Source organism: Phascolarctos cinereus, unplaced genomic scaffold, assembly GCF_003287225.1.
Source record: "Phascolarctos cinereus isolate Bilbo 61053 unplaced genomic scaffold, phaCin_HiC Scaffold_726;HRSCAF=1367, whole genome shotgun sequence".
Classification (NCBI taxonomy): domain Eukaryota; kingdom Metazoa; phylum Chordata; class Mammalia; order Diprotodontia; family Phascolarctidae; genus Phascolarctos; species Phascolarctos cinereus.
In genome coordinates this window covers 326,782,443-326,801,733 of record NW_027556098.1, presented here as the reverse complement: position 1 = coordinate 326,801,733, position 19,291 = coordinate 326,782,443, and the positions used below count along the sequence as shown (strand labels likewise).

Genomic DNA, 19,291 nt, shown 5'->3' with positions numbered 1-19,291 from the left:
AATTCTTCTGAACAGTTCAGATCCTGCTGTGAATATTGGAGGTAGCTATTAAAATGTTCCACAAGAAAGATCACTGTGTCATACCAGTCTTCTTCCTTGTCGACCATGTTGAAAGCACACTTTCTGACTTAACATTTTGAACTGTCAGCTTCTCTAGGGTACAGTACTCAGCATGGCAAAAGCCAAGGAACCACCTGGGAAATGATGTGCTCCTCTGTTCTCAACTGCTGCAGCTACATTCCTATTTCATCTTCTTTTCTTTCTTTCTGTGCTGCTGAGCCCAGTGAGAAAGTTTCCCTTAAATAACGTGAGCATAGTGAAGCAAAACAAACTCCTATATTGTGTTCAAAAAAGCATTTTTCATTCTATGTACTAACCCATCATTGCTCTGTTATGAGGTAGGCAGTATTCTTTTTTACTCTGGAATCATGGTTGATCATTTAGTTCATCAGAGTCCTTAAGTCTTTCAAAATTGTTCATTTTTATAATATTATTTTATTTCAACTGGATCCTCTCTGTTCCATATCAGTCCTTTTATGTTCTCGTGATTGCACCCCCTACACACACACATACCCCACATAGCACCTGTTTCAAACTTCCTTCCCTTAAACTGCCTCCCCCTACCCCTCTGCAGGAGAAACTTGCCTCATATTTTACGGAGAAAATTGAGGTCAACCATCATCAGCTCTGTCACTTACAACTTGTAGGCTTCAGTTTCCTCATCTATAAAATAAGGTCATTGAACCAGGTGGCCTCTGAGCTGCCTTTTATCTCTCAGATATATGATTCTGTGATCCTCTCTGCATGTCTATACCCCAAATCCCATCATCGTTAATCCCCAAACTTCTTGTTTGTTCTATTCTCATCCCTGAGGAAGAAGTCGCTTTCTTCCTTGCCAAGGCCAGCTGCTACAGTCATGCCCTGGATTCTAATCTTTCCTTTTCTTCTCTGAGAGTCTGTACCTTCAATCATTCCTTCAGTCTCATTGATTTTCTCCACTCATTGAACGGTTCCAGCCAATCTGGCGTACTCGATGTTCCCCATCTCCCATTTCTGTCTTTGTACAGACTGTACTACATTCCTGAAAAATTCTCCATCCTCACCTCCATAAATTCCTTCAAGGCTCAGCTCAAGTGGCACCTCCTGCAAGAGACCTTTCTGGTTCTTATTCTTCATGGTACCCCCTGCCAAGTCATTTTAATTTGCACATTTGATATTTTTTATATGCATACATCTTTTCCCTAGTAGTTTGCCAGGTTCTGGAGGGCAGAAGCTATTTCATTTTCATTTTTGTACCCCAATTGTCTATTATAATACCTGCCACGTGGTAAATATGTCTTAATAAATGCATGTGGGAATAAATTAAATGTGTCCATTGCTCCTTCCTTGGTGCATATAAACATACATAGATCTTACCTGACCTTTAATTAAAAAACACCTTGGTCTGACCTTGCCATCACCTCAGGCTATATTTTTCTTCAAAATCAGACTCCTAGAAAAGCCATCTGCATGGCTTTGCAAACTTTGAAGCATTATATAAATTACCTGTTTTATTATCCTTATTTTTTTATACTCATTGCCTCTACTTTCTCATCTCCCACTTCCTTCTCAGCCCCTTGCAATATGGCTTCCTTCCATGGGACTGACTACCCATAACAAGGTTATCAGTCATCTTTTAATCACTAAAGCCAGTGATGATCTCCCAGTCCTCATCCTTCCTGACCTCTCTGCAGCATATGAACTTTATTCCAGGTTTTCATGACTTTGCTATCTCCTGATTTTTATCCTACCCATCTGGCCCTTTCTTCTCAGTGTGCTTTGCTAGATCAACATCAAAGTCCTGCCTTCTTTGTTTTGGCATAACCAAGAGTTCTGTCCTAGATCCTCTTCTTTTCTCTGTAATTACTCTCTCTCTCTTTGTGAACTCTATCAGTTGTCTTGAGTTCAACTATCATTTCCATGCAAGTGATTCCTTTGTCTACCTATCTACCTTCCTCTCGCTTGAGCTCCAGTTCCACATCACCTGCTATACATTTCCATCTGGTTTACCATAGTCATCTCAAACTCAACATGGCCAAAGCAGAAATGATTACCTTTCCTCCCAAAGCCTTTACTCTTCCTAACTTCCCTGTTTCTATTGAGGGTACCACCACACACCCAAGCTCACAGTCTTAAACACTTTCATATCCCCTCAATTGGTAAGTCTAATTCAACCACCACAGTATCCCTCCTATCTATTCCCTCCTCTGCCCTCTTATGACCATTACTCTAGCTCATACCCCCTCATCACCTCTTACTAGGACTATTGTAGTAGCCTCCTAATTAATCTCCCTTCCTCCAGTCTCTCCTCTCTGCAGCCCATCCTCCATGTAGCTTCCAAATCCATATTCCTAAAGCAGAAGTATGTTGTCAATCAAAAGCTTTGCTCAATAAGTTTGTGTCATTTCCTCTTGCCTAAAGAAAAACATATAGACTCTTTGATTTGGCATTTAAAGTCCTTCATGACCTGCCTCCATCTCTCTTTTTAGACTTTTTTTTACATTATTCTCCCTCATGTACCTATATTCCAGCCAAATTGGTGTACTTGACATTTCATAGTATTGAAGTTAAAATTAAATCATTATCATCAAGAATAATAACACATTGTAATATGGCTTGCTGTTATATGATGTATTTATATTCCATGGACCAAATCCCTAAAAACAGGTGGGCATAAAATGAGTTAGCCTATCAGGCAATTGTGAGTATTTTTCCATGGTCCCAATACTTTGGACAAGAATTTTGCTGTATAGTTTCACATATGTATAATTCCCATCAATAATTATTCTTTGAGCTATTATATCTTCACCTTAGTTTATTTATTTTTTCTTTTTTTGGAGGCAATTGGGATTAAGTAACTTGCCCAGGCTCACACGCTAGGAAGGGTCTGAGGCCAGATTTGAACTTCGGTCTTCTTTACTCCTGGATTGGCGTTCTATCCAATTCACCACCTAGCTGCCCCTCCTCACCTTAGCTTAATTATAGTAATTCACAAAACAACTTAAAGGCTTCACAGTTTGCCTTCTGGAGCTTTAAGGTCTAGAGGTTTAGGGGTGCTGGAACCCCAAAAATCACTACACGCAGACCCCATGAAAGGGACATCTGCATTATTAGATTGTATCCACTTGTAGAGCTATCCAGTGACTGAATGGGCATTTATGGTGATAGCAGGTAGGAATGCATAGTATTGTTTGTTGGTTTTTGTTTATTTCATGAAGTACACATTTTACAGATACTACATTTGCCAACAAAGAGGAGAGCAAAGCCCTCTGGCAAGTAGGAAAGAGTAACCAAGATGGTAAGAGGACTGGAGACAATTCTGGCAGCACGATGCAATAGAAAGCTCATTGACTGTGGGGTTGGAGGACCCAGATTCAAAACCTCCTTACTACTTGTGGAACCTTGGGCAGATGATTTAAACTTTCTGGGTCTGAGGTTTTTTTCATCTATGAAATGAAGGAGTTGGACTAGATGACCTCTGAGGTACCTCCCAGCCCCAGATCTAGGATCCTCGATTTCACTGGAGGAATTGGGAATACTTTCATAAGCACTTCAGGGAAGCAGGATAACTGGAAGGGGAATTGGACTTGTCCTGGTTTTTCTAAGAGGGTAACATAGGAGCAATGAATGGAAGATGGGGGCAGGCATTTTTATTTTGGTCTTTGTATTCTAATGCTTTCTACATAGAAGGTGCTTAATAAATGCTTTTTACAAAGAAATATTTCTCCTCCAATATGCAGGGCTTACTCCTCCCCTTATACCACCTCAGTCTTTGGAGAGGGGAAGAGGAACAGTTTCACAGCCTCGTTCGGTTCCCATTACTTTGGAGCCCATTCCTAAACTCCCAAGTCTTCAGACTAGATTTCAAACCTCCTCAGGCTAGAGATCCAGATTTCTGGTTTCTCCAGGGTGGCTGACTGCAACATCCCTCCTGGAATTTGGGCCCCAGGGTCGCCATGGCTCTAACTCGTGGGTCCAGTGGGGACTGCCACCAGCACATGATGCAGAGAGGGACAAGTGACTTAGAAACAACACCCTAGTTCTCAAGAAAGCTTGGGTAAAAGAGGGGGGGCAAAGATATCCCCCCTTTAGGTTCAATTCGCAGTGGCACCCAAACTGTGTGTTGTAGGAAAGGACTCAAAGGAAAGAGAGACTGTCCAGTCTGGCCAGTTTTAAAGACAATCAATGCCTATTCCAGCTAGTAGATGATCAAAGGAAGCTCCTCCCGTCTGCCAGGTAGGAAAACACAGAGTGCAGGGTGTGTCCATATTACTATTACTTGTGCTATGGCTTGTTTTCCTCTTCTCCAGGCTAGTGATTGCCCTTTAAATAAAAGTCACTATTTTAATAATGATTGCTCAAATTTATTCACATTCTTCACAGTAGTGTGAATACTTCTGCCCTTGTTTTATAGATGAGGAAACTGAACTTCAGAGCAATGGAACTGTGTCCAAGATCACATGACTAGTAAAAGGCAGAGCCGAGACTCAACAAATAAAAGAAAGCATTTATTAAGCATTTAATATAATCCAAATACAGTGCTAAATTCTGGGGGATATAAATACAAAAGCAAGACAATTCATACCCTCAAAGAGCTTACATTCTAATTGGAGAAGAAGACAACACACATAAGGGAATGGTAGATAGGCAAGGAAGGGTATTTTGTTTTGGGATGTCCTAGAGCTTCTGAGTGGGGGTATAGGGGAGTTAATTGGCATGCCTTTTTCAGAAACAATGAAAGGATGGATTTGATTGTTGTACCTAGAACAAGGAGTGCATGGCAAGACAGATGGCATAGAGATGACCAGGGTGAACATTTGGATGAGATGTGAAGCATGCTGTGGGTCTGGAGCCAGCTAGATATAGTGGGCCATGGGCATTGACTACTAACTCTTCAATCAAAACAGCAAGGTGGCCGTTCCAAAACTGAGTGAATTAAATAGGGGTGGCTTCTCTATGAGAACACTTCCTTTCCCCCCATTACCTCATGCTACCTACCTCTTTTTCTTATAGACTTACCACATTAAGGTCAACTCAATCACTTTCACCCACTGAAGCTTAGCACTCCTGAGCTCAATAAACCCACCAGTCTCAGACTCCCCAGGAGCAGGGATTATTGGCATGTACCCACCGTGCCCAGAGGAAAGGTGTTAAGCGACTTGCCCAAATTCACACAGTCAGGATTCAAACCCAAGTCCTCTGATTCCATATCTTGTTTTTGTTTTGTTTTGTTTTGTTTTGAAGGGAGGAAGGTTAGCTGTTCCCATCCCCCCATTATCCACGCTGCCAATCTAAGTACTAAGAATTCAATTAATTTGAAATGTGGCTGGGTCTATGCTCTCGTTGGTGTGGCTACTTCTTTCTCCATCAGTACAGAACTCAACTTCTCTATGTCCTCTTACCCCTTGTGAACCCTTCTCCATGTCTATCAGTCCTCCATAGAATACAACAAGTTGGAAACCTTCCTCTGTTTTTTGTTTGTTCATTTCTTTTGTTTTGTAAAATGCTATCTCAGTGGTCTCATTGTAGCACTCAGATTTGGCATCTGTTATCTCCCATTCTTATTACATTACTGGCTGACTTCCTTTTCTGGTTATAAAAGTCCTTAATGATGTCTTTTTCACCACTTCTTATGTGTAAATTTAGTGTTGGTTAGAATTTCTATTTGTTTTGTTTTTGCTTCTTGGTGAGGCAATCGGGCTAAGTGATTTGCCCAAGGTCACACACCCAGTAAGTGTCAAGTGTCTGAGGTCGGATTTGAACTCAGGTCCTCCTGACTCCAAGGCCAGAGCTCTATCCACTGTACCACCTACCTGCCCTCAAGATTTTCTATTTGGAGAGTGTGGTAAGGTCACCTGGATGTATGATTTTTTTATCACTAGGAAGAAATCCCAGGAACATATATACAGCACTTTAAATTAATATATAAATGCTTGTTGTTGTTGTTAATAAAACTCCCTCCACTGATGGGATTGGCAGTCTTTGTTAATTTATAGTGTTAGAAAGTTACCAGGGTTAAGTGACTTACCTAAAGTCAACCCATTGGTATGTGCCAGTAGCAGGACTTGAGCCAGAGGTCTTTCTGGCTCCAGGCTGGCTCTCTCTCCACTTTATCAGGCTGTTCCTTTAATGATTTAATTACGCAGTTTAAAATATCACTCAGACCAAATACTGCAAAGTCCTGCCCCTAAAAGTTTTTTATCATGCAGAAGTAAACAATTCAGCCAAGAATTCTTCATATTAGGGCTAATCCAATTAATATATCTCAAGTAAGAATTCTAAAGATTCTACAATTTAATATGAACAAGAAATAGTCTCCCCTAAAATGGAATAAGAATGAATAAGGGAGCAAAGATGACATAGCTCATTTTTCTAGCAGGTTTTGTAGTTTTCAGTGCACATATAAAAAGCTACTGCTGCCTTTTGCAGCACAGTTGTTCTGGATATAAACATGAGCCTTCTTGTGACAAAAAAAACAAAACAAAAAAACTAGTTAAGCAAAACCAATAATCACATTAACTGTTTAATATTCCAGACTTGTAACCTGGGTTTCTTTCTTCAAAGAAAGAGGAAAGGTACACAATGCACTTTCTAACTACTTTACTACAATAGAATAGAAATTCTTTGAGGAAATGGACTGTTTCATATTTTCCTTTGTATCCCCAGGGCCTAGCATAGTGCCTGGTACATGTCAGGTCTTAGTAAATATATGATGGATGTGTGGATGAGTGGAAAGCCTGGAAGAGTTCCTGGATCCAGCCACAGAGAAACAATGGCAAAAGTATGTTGATCCAGGAGAGGGCAACCACATAGTCAAGTTGGGTCCAGGTGTTCCTGGACAGCAACAAACTTGGCATGGCCTCTTTGTATACCTCAACTACATAAATTAAAATTTACATTCCCTTTGGTCAGAACACCAGCAGGTCAGGGTGTGGAGAGTGAAGAAAGAAAAGAAAGAAAGGAAAGAGAGAAAAGGAAGAAAGAAAAAAAGAAGGAAAGAAGGAAGAAAAACAGAAAGCCAGCTGTGTTGCCCACCTGGAAGTCTGGTCCCTAGTGGGCAGCTCCTCTCCTCGCAGAGGTTGTTGTCTGTCCTTTGTTCTCCTAGAGGACCGTGACATCAGGGAGCTGCTGCCTTGACAAGCAAATGGATTGAAGTGAGGGAGGCTGTGCAAAGTCACCAGCCTCACTTTCCCCTCCAGAGCCATCTGGGTCCAGTGGCCAGATATGAGTCAGGACAACTGGAGATGGCTTTTTTCTCTGATAGACCAGCTTTAACCCTAAGTCACTCTAGTCCCAGACCAAGCCCTACTTGGTAACTGTTTCAGGCACTGATTGGCTCAGAATGAATGTAAATAACAATTGTTTCTGTTTTGGCCAGAAACCCTGAGGGTTTTCCCCTCCCAGATCTATTTTTTTTTAATTTTTGCCTAATTTTTTTTATTAAGCTTTAATCTCTGAATGGGTGCTACCTTAGTCAAATTGAGACCTATTAAAGACTTTAGCTTTGAAGTACTGAACTCCATGTGCTGAACTCTATTTTGTTTTCTGACCTTCACCTTGTACGCCCTTCTTCAAGGAAGTAGGAGTTCCTGCCTTAGGAGTTCCCACCTTAGAAAACCCACCAAGAAAGATACCTGCCCCAATCTTATTCCATGATCCTTATATGGTCCCAAAGGCACGATTAACCAATCGCTTCTTTGGCTTCTGTAACTTCCTGCTTACGCAACCCCTGAGCGGTCCCTCTGTGGCCTCTGCCTTTATAAATTCAAGCTCTGCCCCTGATCAGGGCTGCTCTATTTGGGTATGTACCCCTTGCAGCCGCACGCTAATAAATCCACATTTCAAATTATGTCTGGGTCTTGCTCGCTGATATCTCTGTACAACAGCTTGAAAAGCCAAGGTCCCCCACTGCATCCTGGGCCATCTCCAGTTGTCCTGATCCAAATCTGGCCACTGGACCCAGATTGTTCTGGAGGAGAAAGTGAAGCTGGTGATCTTGCACAGCCCTCCCTTACTTTAATCCAATTCACTTACATATCATAGCATCTTTTCAAGAACAAAGGACAAACAGCAAGCAACCTTAACTACAATCCCTCTAAGACCTAGACTTCTAGAGAGAAGGGGAGGAGTTCCTGGATAGCATTAACTTCTTGGGGAGAAGGAGAAGTAAGGAACTGATCCATGATACCAAGGGATGAAAGACCTGAACTTTGTCCTGTGCTACAAATCATGAATTACTTATACAGTGCAGTTCTGAGGGGGAGGAGGTACCCACTCTTGCAACTCCAAAATTATTTTCCTTCCTGAAGGGGAAACCAAGACTTTAGTATAGTACCTTAGTATAGTACTGGAGACTACTATAGATTCCTGGGGTGGAAATGATGTTAGAATGCTAAGCAAAAATTCACCTATTTACAATTTCCACTCATCATTCCTAGTTCATCCTCTGTGGTCAAACAAAACAAGTCTGATCTCTTTTCCAAAGTACAATCCCTCCACTACTTGAAGACAGTTGTCATGTACTCTTAAGTCTTCTCTCTTCCAGGCTAAATATCTCTATTTCCTTCAACCTAGTTGTCATTTTGCAGATTCTTTACCAGCATGATTACCATCCTCTGGATCATATCTTATACTCTCTTCCTTACAGAGTTTTAGTTGTTTTTTTTTAAATGACATTGATTAATGAATATTTTTTGACTGACTGATGAAAGTAATTTGCACAGCTTGTGTTCTGAATATAGGAGTTATTGTTACTGTTAGACCTCTTTTTATGCTTCCCTCTACCTCTAGCAGACTTAACACAGTGGATGAGCAATGCTATCTGTTGATTTGAATTAATTTTAAAATTATTTCTTTAAAGTCCAGACAACTTTTTTTTAAAGGGTATAATGGTTAGTCACTATCCATCTGAGTTATTTTTCACCTTGGGGAATACAGTACACATTCATGATTGGGAAAAGCCCTGGGGACAGGAGTCTGCATCAAGCAGGGAACACTGACCTTTTCTGAGACATGTCTTTCCTCCTGGTGCCAACTAAATTTAGTCATTTCCTCAGCACAAAAGGCATGGCCATTCTTACATGGAGAGAGAGGCATAAGCCCTCCTTAATGGAGAAGAAAAAAAAAACACCTTATTTTTCAGAATAATGAAGTGCTTTCCTTGTGATATAGGTAAATCTTATAAAATGATTTCTACTTCATAAAGGAGGATGTTTGGAAATAGAAAAGGGGATAATAATAACTAATAACATTTTTAAATAAAATTTTTTAAAAATAAAATCTTTTGTTTACGCATTGCCTACATTTTCCAGTGTATTCCTCCTCTCACTCCTCCCTAGAGAGCCATGCCTTATAATGGGGAATAAAGAAAGGGAATAAAGCTCAGCAAAACTAATCAGCACACCTTGTGATCCTACTGAAGAATTCCACCTTGGAATCAGTGATGTAAGACAATACAGGCTGTACTAGAGCAGATGTCAGATAAGCCCTGAGAACCTAATCTCTGCTTAAGTAATTAGTATTATGGAGGAATAGGGCAACTGCTAGTCCTAAAAGACAATCTCATTCTCTGCAGCTGGAACAACCTTGCTGGCTAGTCACCCTAACACAAGGGGAATGTAGAGGAGCCTGCTTCTTCTGAGTATAATCTGAGAATCCCCAAGAAAAACAAACTACCGATAACCCTTCCAAATCCTTCTCCTCCAAGGGCCTCAAACAGCTACTAGACTTATTCTCAGAATTCAGTCACTTAATTTATTACTTTGACTTAAGGCCTGAGATCCTGTACTTGTAAATAATTTGAATGAAAGCATAAACATGTTATTTGTTAATCAATTTAGGAGGGATGCAGTGAGAGACAGAATCAAGATAAAAAAAAGAGAACCTCAGTTTCCTTATCTATAAAGGAAACCTTTCTAGCCTCAGTGCCTCAATTTCCCCATCTGTAAATTAAGAGTATTAGACAAATTTATCTCTATGGCTCCTACTGTAAGTCTTAATCTTAAGATCCTATGAGCCCAGTTTTCCTGAGTTCTAGTCCCAGGATTTTTCCATTATGAGATATAGCCTCCAGAAATCTCAGGGTCTATGTTCCATTGCTAGACTTGGGATCAGGAAGAACTGGACTTGAATCTTACCTCGGGCACTGTGTGATCTTGGGCAAATCACATAAGCTCTCTGGGCTTCATTTTCTTTATCTGTAAAAAGAGGGTATTGGTTGAATTCAATGACATCTGAGGTCCTTCCAGCTCTAAACATACTATCGTCAATGGAGTAAAGAAGAAGCTAGAGTCCTTGAAGGTTTACAAAGTACTTTTCTCAGAAAACCCAGTGAAGTGGGGAATGTAAATGTCATTATTCACTTTGAGGTATGAGGTTTAGTGGATTAAGTGACTTGTCCATAATCAGCAGCAGAAGGCAAGTTTTGTGGATAAACTTGGATTCATTCTAGCTGTGTGATTCTGGGCAAATCCCTGAGCCTACCTCTCAGAGACTATTTACTCAACTGTAAAATGAGAGGATTTAGGCTGAATGATCTTAAACCTGCCTTCTAGCTCTAACAGCCTAGGATCCCGGAAAGTTACTAGAAATACATCACAGAGGATATGGAAGACTAGCATGTGGGGTACCTGTGAATACTCTGCTATTTTATTTTCTTCTTAGTCCTGGCCCTTCTGAGTACTGTGGATGGGTTTTGTCCTCTTGACCTTAGTGTGTGCTCCTTCAGTGGTCAGTTGTACCTCCCTCTAGTACTTTATAGTAGGAGTTCAGTCTACAGACTGGGCCTAAATAGGGAACTATGCCTCTGGGGCCCATACTCCAATCTAGAGGCTTCTGGCCCTGAAGGAAGAAATTACCTTGCCAGGTCAAGAGAAACTCAGGCCAACCCTTTCACCAACACTAACCTTTAAGGTCCCATAGCCTGTTAAGTCTATAAATGCAGGATCTCTCTAATCATCCCATTCCTCTTCTTACCCAAGTTGAGTAAATAGTCTCTGAGAGGTAAGCTCAGGGATTTGCCCAGAATCACACAGCTAGAATGAATCCAAGTTTATCCACAAAACTTGCCTTCTGCTGCTGATTATGGACAAGTCACTTAATCCACTAAACCTCATACCTCATGTCTTCATTATCAAGAGGTAATAGACCATTTGCAATATTCTCTAATAGGCTTCCCTACCTCCAATGTCTCCTTTCATATTTGTATATGTGCATGTGTGTACATATATCATATACACATATGTTTCATGTGTATATGTGTATGTATATTTATACATATTATGCTTATACACTTTATGTATGTGTATATGTTTGTGTGTGTATTTTGTTGTTCAGTTGTTTCAGTTGTATCCGACTGAATGGATTGTGACCCCTTTTGGGGTTTTCTTGGCAAAGATACTGGAGTGGTTTGCTATTTCTTTCTCTAGCTCATTTTCAAGATGAGGAAACTGAGGCAAACACAGTTAAGTGACTTGTCCAGGGTCACACAGCTAGTAAGTGTCTGAGGCCAGATTTGAACTTAGGTCCTCCTGATTCCAGGACTGATACTCTACCCATTGTACTTACCTATGCGCACATTTTCGTGTGTGTGTGTGTGTGTGTGTGTGTGTGTGTGTGTGTGTGTGTGTGATTGGTTGTTGTCTTTTGTTCTCAGAGTGGACCAAAATGACATCACTATATTAGGGTCAAGGTACAGGATGTCTGACTATGGCTGATCCGACCAATACAAATTCAGAAAGCTGTCACAGGTTGGGCACAAATAGTCATATGAACATTTGGAGTGGAGATGTCTCTAAATTTGTGCATCTCATATTTTTTAAAAAATATAATTAATTTGTTTTTAGTTTTCAATATTCACTTCCATAAGATTTGAGTTTTACATTTTCTCCCCTTCCCTTTCGTTCCCCCTCCCCAAGACAGCATGCAATCTGATGTAGGCTCTACTTACGCGTTCATATTAAACATATCTTCACATTAGTCACGATGTAAAGAAGAATTAGAACTAATGGGAGGAACCATCAGAAAGAAGAAACAAAACAAAACAACAAAAGGAAAGGAGAGCATTAACATGGTTCCATCTGCATTCAGACTCCAAAGTTCTTTCTCTGCACGTGGATAGCATTTTCTATCATGAGTCTTTTGGAGTTGTCTTAGATCCTGGTATTGCTGAGAAGAGATACATCTATCAAAGTCAGTCATCACACAATATGGCTGTTACTGTGTACAACATTCTCCTGGTTCTGCTCATTTCACTCAGCATCAGACCATACAAGTCTTTCCGGGTTTTTCTGAAGTCTACCTGTTCATCATTTCTTATAGCACAATAGTATTCCATTACATTCATATACCACAACTTGTTCAGCCATTCCTCAACTGATGGGTATCCCCTCAATTTCCAATTCTTTTCTACCACAAAAAGAGCTGCTATAAATAGTTTTTTACATGTAGGTCTTTTCCCATTTTTATGATCTCTTTGGGATACAGACCTAGAAGTAGTATTGCTGGGTCAAAGGGTATGCACAATTTTATAGCCCTTTGGGCATAGTTCCAAATTGCTCTCCAGAATGTTTGGATCAGTTCACAACTCCACTAACAATGCATTAGTGTTCCAATTTTCCCACATCTTCTCCAACATTTATCATTGTCCTTTTCTGCCATATTAGCCAATCTGATAGGTGTGATGTGACCTCAGAGTTGTTTTGATTTGCACTTCTCTAATCAATAGTAATTTAGAACATTTTTATATGACTATAGATAGCTTTAATTTCTTCCTCTGAAAACTTCCTGTTCATATCCTTTGACCATTTATTTATCAATTTGGGAAGCAGCTCACATTTCTTTTGAGCTGCTGCAATTCTGCTTTGCTTATAAAGCATGGTGCCTTCTTTGATGTGGGCAGGCCATGCTGGATGATACTGTGCCAGTGTTTCTCATGTTTCACAATAGATTTCAAAGTTCTTCAGAGAGACCTTCAGAGTGTCCTTGAATTGCTTCTTCTGACCTCCAGGTGAACACCTGCCTTGTGTGAGTTCTCTGTAAAAGTCTTTTAGGCAAATGTACATTTGGCATTCAAAGAACATGGCCAGGCCATTGGAGTTGCACTCATTGCTGTAAAATTTGAATGCTTGGCAGTTCAGCTCAAGAGAGGACCTCAATGTCTAGTACTTTATCTTGCCAGGTGATCTTCAGGTGTCTTCCTAAGACAATTCAAATGGAAGCGATTCAGTTTCCTGGCTTGGCTCTGGTACACTATTTAGGTTTCACAGGCATACAATAATGAGGTCAGCATGAGGGCTCTGTAGACCTTCAGTCTAGCAGGCAGTCTAATAGCTCTTCTCTCCCACACTTTCCATCGGAGCCTAAAAACACTGAGCTAGCTCTGGCAATGCATATATCAACCTCATCATCTATAAGTATATCCCCTGAAAAGTATACTGTCAAGGTAAGTAAGCTTATCCAGAGCATTCAAAACGTCTCCATTTGCTGTAATCGATGATTCCATGTATGGATGATGTGATACTGACTGGTGGAGAATATCTGTTTTCTTGTTGATAATTATCAGGCCAAAATTAGCACAAGTGGCAGAGAATCAATCTGTACTCTGTTGCCTCTCAGCTTCAGAGGCTGCATTGAGTGCAAACAAAAAGTCCTGCCCTAACTCTCCCTCTACTTTGGTCTTAGCTTGGAGCCCTTTCAAATTAAATTATTTACCATCAGGAAGGTAGCTGACCCTGATGCCATTTTCATCCTCATTAAAGGTGTCCAAGAACACTGCTGAAAACATCACGCTAAAAAGCATGAGAGAAAGCATGCAGCCCAGCTTCACTCCATTGGTGACTGGGAAAATGTGAGAGCATCATCCATTATCCAGAACCTGTGCAAGCACGCTATCAAGAAACTGATGAACTTCCTCGGGCAACCAAATTTTGCCATGGTCTTCCACAAGCCCTCTTAACTGACAGTATAAGACCTTGGTCAGATCAACCTTGTGTACAGACCTCTGTTCAGCTCCTGGCATTTCTCTTAGAGTTCTTGGGCAGCAAATGCCATATAAGCTGTTCTTTAGCCCTTTCTGAAGCCACACTGGATCTCGGGTAGATGACCATCTTCCAAGTGAAGGATCAACCCGTTAAGGAGGACTCTAGCATGAATCTTGCTAGCAATAACTAAGAGAGAGATTCCCTCCCCCTCCCTACCATGTGATTGTCACAGGACAACTTATTTCATTTTCCTTTATAGAAATGGACGATAAAGGCATCCTTGAACTCCTGGAGGACAACCTCCTCTTGCTATGTAACTTGGAAAATTTCAGTCAGCTTCTGAATGTGCAGTGGACCCCCTGCCTTGTAAATCTCAGCTGGAATAGAATCAGTACAGGCACTTTGCCACACGAGAGGAACCTAACAGCATTCCAAACCTCTTCTTCAAATAGAGCTTCAGCTGGGGAAGAATTAACTTCAACCTGAGGTATAACAGTCAATGGCTTCAGAATTCTATTGAGAACTCTATGGAAGAGTTCAGCCCGTCTTTCCAGGATCATGTCCTTATCACTAATCAATGTGGCTCTATCAGCACTGAGTAGTTGAGATGCACCATAGGTCTTTGGCCCATAAATATCCTTCAGGGCATCATAAAATCATTTTAGATTGTTATTATTGTCATAAAATTGAATTTCATCTGAATTTCTTGACAGCCCCTACCAGAGGTACTGGCCTTCCCTGACATCCATGTACCCCTTACGTATATATAGTAGCCAGATTAACCATAATGGGAATGGAAAAGGGAGACCCTAGAGCAGAGGTTCCCAAACTGCCCCCTTTAAAAAAAATTACTCAGTGACTGTTTTTTAAAAATTTGCTTCATTTCAAAAGTATATAAAATATATTTTTTAAAAATGACACATCTTAAATTTAATAATTTATTATAAATTTCTGAGTTTTTTCCTGCATTGAAATTTTGATGATGCAATATTGCATCATATACTATATAATATTTCATTGTAAACAAGTCATTACACACATATATTCCTGCCGGTACATGCTAGACTTCCCAACAATGTGCAATGTGCTGGCCTGCCAACATCTGCTTATTAAAACCTATCGGCGGACTTGACCATTGATTGGTTATAACTTGTGTTTTGTGTGTTTATTTGGAAAACAATGTAATCACTATGACTTTTAACTCTGTTACACAACAGATGAAACATGATTTTTCAAATTTTTCATGTCTCTTCTTTCCTTATGCTTCCATCACCCCCTTATTTTTATCCAATGTCCCCCAGTTGCACCTGAGGCTGCTACTGCCTCCCCCATGTTCTAGCACCCCCCCAGGGGGCAGCATCACCCACTTGGGGAACCCATGGAGAGAGAGAGAGAGAGAGAGAGAGAGAGAGAGAGAGAGAGAGAGAGAGAGAGAGAGAGAAAAGAGAGAGAAAAGAGAGAGAGAGAGAGAGAGAGAGAGAGAGAGAGAGAGAGAGAGAGAGAGAGAGAGAGAAAGAGAGAGAGAAAGAGAGAGAGAGAGAGAGAGAGAGAGAGAGAGAGAGAAGAGAGAGAGAGAGAGAGAGAGAGAGAGAGAGAGAGAAAGAATATGAATTTATGTAGTATGGTTATTTGATCAGGCCTCAACATCAAACAGGTGAATGTGGCTACTGTATCCATATATATATGTGTGTGGACACATACATCCATATATATGTGTGTGCATAGATAGATACAGATATGTATCTAAATACTCAAAACCCTCCAGCGGTTCTCCTTTACCTACATGAATTTGTAAGCACATTTGGATACAATTTAAACTCTTTGAAGTAGTATTCAAAGCTTTTAGAATCTGGCACCAGCTTACTTTTCCAAACTTACTTTATCCTTCTTCAGGTCCTCTGAATTCTAGTTAAACCAATCTCTGACATTTCCAGAACAAGCTTGGGGTTTTCTTGCCTCCATGTCTTCAAAGTTCCTGGAATGCCCAGTTCAAATGCCACCTTGTGGCTTTCTTCAATTCCCAGAGCCAGAAGTGATTCTTCCCTCCTACTAACACTCATAAATCTTTAGAGTTTTTTTGTTTTGTTTTATTTTGAACTTCTCATGCCCATTCCTGCTCTAGTTTGCATTGTACTTATTGGGTAAATGTATTCTTTTCTATTAGACTGCAAACTATTTCCAGCAAGGATCCATCAGTTTCTTGTATACAGTAGGTGCTCAGTAAGATATTATTGAGCTTAATTTAGATTACAAGGAGACTATAGAATTGTTGAGGTTTAGGGATGCTGGGACCCTGAAATAGCAACACTAACAACTGCCCAAATGAATTCAACTCAAGATTTCTTTCAGCCAAAGAGTGAGTTTATTAAAAATCCACCATATTGGCTAGACTCTTAAGGAATCTGAACATTTGTATCACTAATGCAAGTGGACCTGATTGAGCCATTGGCCAGATTTTAAGAATCTGAGCCCCTTAATGGAGGCCAAAATGAATCTTATATACAGAAAGACTGTGGGAAGGATCTAGGAGTGGCTAAGTAGTCTGGAGTGACTGAGAGGTAACAGAAGGACCAGGAACAGGAGGGACCTGGACCACATGGCCAAGAGAGACTGGTGTCTAGATAGGATCCAGGAGTAGAAGTCTAGGGTGGGGCAAGGTGCAGATAATGAAAGGCAGTTAATTAACTGAGAAGGGTCGATGCCTCAGGCAAAACACAGAGACTTCACCAAGTGGGGAAATTCAAAGAGAGTTCAAGGTTGGGGTGGGGGGTGGGGGTGGAGGTGGCAGTTTTCCAGAGCTAGTACTTCATCATTCCCCACCTCAAATAAATGGTACCCAAATTCTTTTGGGCTAAGGGGCAAAGGTCTCAGCTTGGGCCTGTACCTCATCAGAATGACTGAACATCAGAGTTGGAAAGAATCTCAGAAGCCATCTAGCACAACTCATACTTGGACAGAAATCCCCTCCATGATATGTCTGATGAGTGGTCATCCAGTTTTTACTGGATGGCCTCTGGGGGGGGGGGGTGTGGAGAACTCATCACTACCTGGGGCAGCTCTGGTTTCAAGGACAGTTTTCACTAATTATCAAATCAAATCTTCCTCTTTACAAAACTCCTCCACCTTTCATTCCAAGTTCTACCTCCTTGGGGCTAAGCAGAACAAGCCGAATCCCTCTTTTTTTAGACCAGTTTTTCATATACTTTAAAGACAGTTGATAATGTATACCCTAAATCTCTTCTCCATGTTAAGAATCTTTGAGCTGATCCTCACAGGACAGGGTCTCCCCAGTCTCACTGTCTGAATTGTCTTCATTCACACGAAGATGTTCATGGCTCTAGTGTGAAGGAGATCAGCAGGCTGGGTTTCTCTGAGGCCCAGGGAGGAGATCAGGCCCTGGTAGAACACTCCGTGGCCTGGGGAAAGTAGAACAGAAAAAGAAGGTACTGGTGCTTTGAAGCCAAACTTAATTTGTCTTCACAATTTAGGTCAGGGCTGGCCCAGGGGCTCTTACTACAAAGAAGAACAGACTGTACATTTTCTTGATCTGAAGCCAAAAGCTGCTGAGTGTGTTTTATGCAAATACTTAATCCTGACTCTTCCTAGTCCTTCCCTCTTGAGAGTTTCTGCACAGTCAAAAAGAAAAGCTAGCTTTGAAATAATAAGAGGGACACCTGCTCTATTGGTAGAGTCACCCCTAGAATGTGTTGAATCGGGGAGGAAGGGTAAATGCCCAAGTGCAGGCATGGGTGGGATGGAGAGGGTACAGCTGATACTAGGCAGTGATTTAGGAACATAGCTCTGAAGAAAGAAGGTGGCTCCAGGACAGGTGAGATCAACAGCTTGATGCAATGGGAAGAGCTCTGGGTTTAGAGTCAAGAGATCTGGGCTGGAGTTCCAGCTTTATTGCTTACTGTTGACAATGATGGAGGAGAAAGAGCCCAGGACTTGGACTCAGGAAAGATCTGGGTTAACATTTCAACAGAGGATTTCTGGAGAAAGCAATGTCTTAATTAAAAAAGAAAGAAAGAAAGACTTTAAAAAAAAAGAATACACAGAGGAATACCCAGAACTGTGAAGAAGACAGACTGGGACTAGGCAACCAGAGATTTCTGTCACCTTGAACAAATTACTTCATCTCAACTGGCCTTTCTTGCCTCATCTATAGGAGATTAGACCAGATAATAAGAGCCCAAATTCATCTAGCACTTAACAATTTACAAAGTCCTTTCCTCATGACCATTCTGTGCAGTGGGCAGGGGAAATAATACAGGATGTCTCAGAAGTCTTAGGCTTTTGGGACACTCTGCACTCTCCCTGTTTACGGAAGAGAAACCAGGCTCAGGAAGGTCAAGTAATCTGCCAATGATCCAACAGCTGGAAAGTGGCAGGTAGAAGGCAGCTCTTCTCACCTCCAACCCAGTACTCTCACCACTGCCTACACTGTGTGGCATTGCAGTCTCTTTAATTGTCTGTGATTTTTTGTCTCTAGGAAAGGAAGGAAGTGAGCATTTTTTAAGTGCCTACTGTATGCCATTCAGCAATATGTGAACCAAAAATTACCAAACACCAGGCTGGTTTTCAAAGAGGCAGAGGAACTAGAGACTAAATTTGCTGTATTATGGAGAAAGCAAGGGAGTTCCACAAAAACATCTACTTCTGCTCTACTACACTAAAGCCTTTGACTGTGTGGATCATAACAAAATGTGGCAAGTCTTCAAAGAGAGGGGAGTACCAAATCGTCTTACTTGTCTCCTGAGGAATCTGTGTGAGGGCCAAGAAGCAACAGTTAGAACTGAACATGGAACAACAGATTAGTTTAAGATTGGAAAAGGAATACAATAATGCTGTATATTGTTACCTTATTTATTTAATTTATATGCAGAGTATATCATGTGAAATACCAAGCTGAATGAATCAAAAGACCGAATTAAGGTTGCTGGGGAAAATATCAACAATCTCAGATATGAGGAATTAAGAAGCCTCTTGATGAGGGTGAAAGAAGAGAGTATAAAAGCTGGCTTGAAGCTTAACCTCAAAAACCCCTAAAATCTTGTCAACTGTTCCTATCACTTCCTGGCAAACAGAAGGAGAAGAAATGGAAGCAGTATCAGATTTTATATTCTTGAGCTCAAAGATTACTGTAAACAGTGACTGCAGCCATGAAATTAAAAGATGCTTGCTCTTTGGAAGGAAAGCTATGGCAAATCTGGACAGCATACTTAAAAAGCAGAGACATCACCTTAATGACAAAGGTCTATATAGTCAAAACT

The 19,291-nt window shown here is 40.8% G+C and overlaps 1 long non-coding RNA gene across 3 annotated transcripts in view; it reads left to right on the top strand.

Annotated features, from left to right (window-relative positions):
- The window catches only part of LOC144458215 (uncharacterized), a 66,819-nt gene that overhangs the window by 38,586 nt on the left and 8,942 nt on the right, over nucleotides 1–19,291 (top strand). Inside the window, exon 4 of one of the 3 annotated variants that reach the window (XR_013487794.1) lies at nucleotides 13,797–15,262. The exons of 1 other annotated variant lie outside the window; for it this stretch is intronic. This is a non-coding gene — a long non-coding RNA (uncharacterized LOC144458215). Of the gene's footprint in view, nucleotides 1–13,796; nucleotides 15,263–19,291 lie in introns of those variants that run through there. One more of the 3 variants, XR_013487793.1, reaches the window with a different exon arrangement.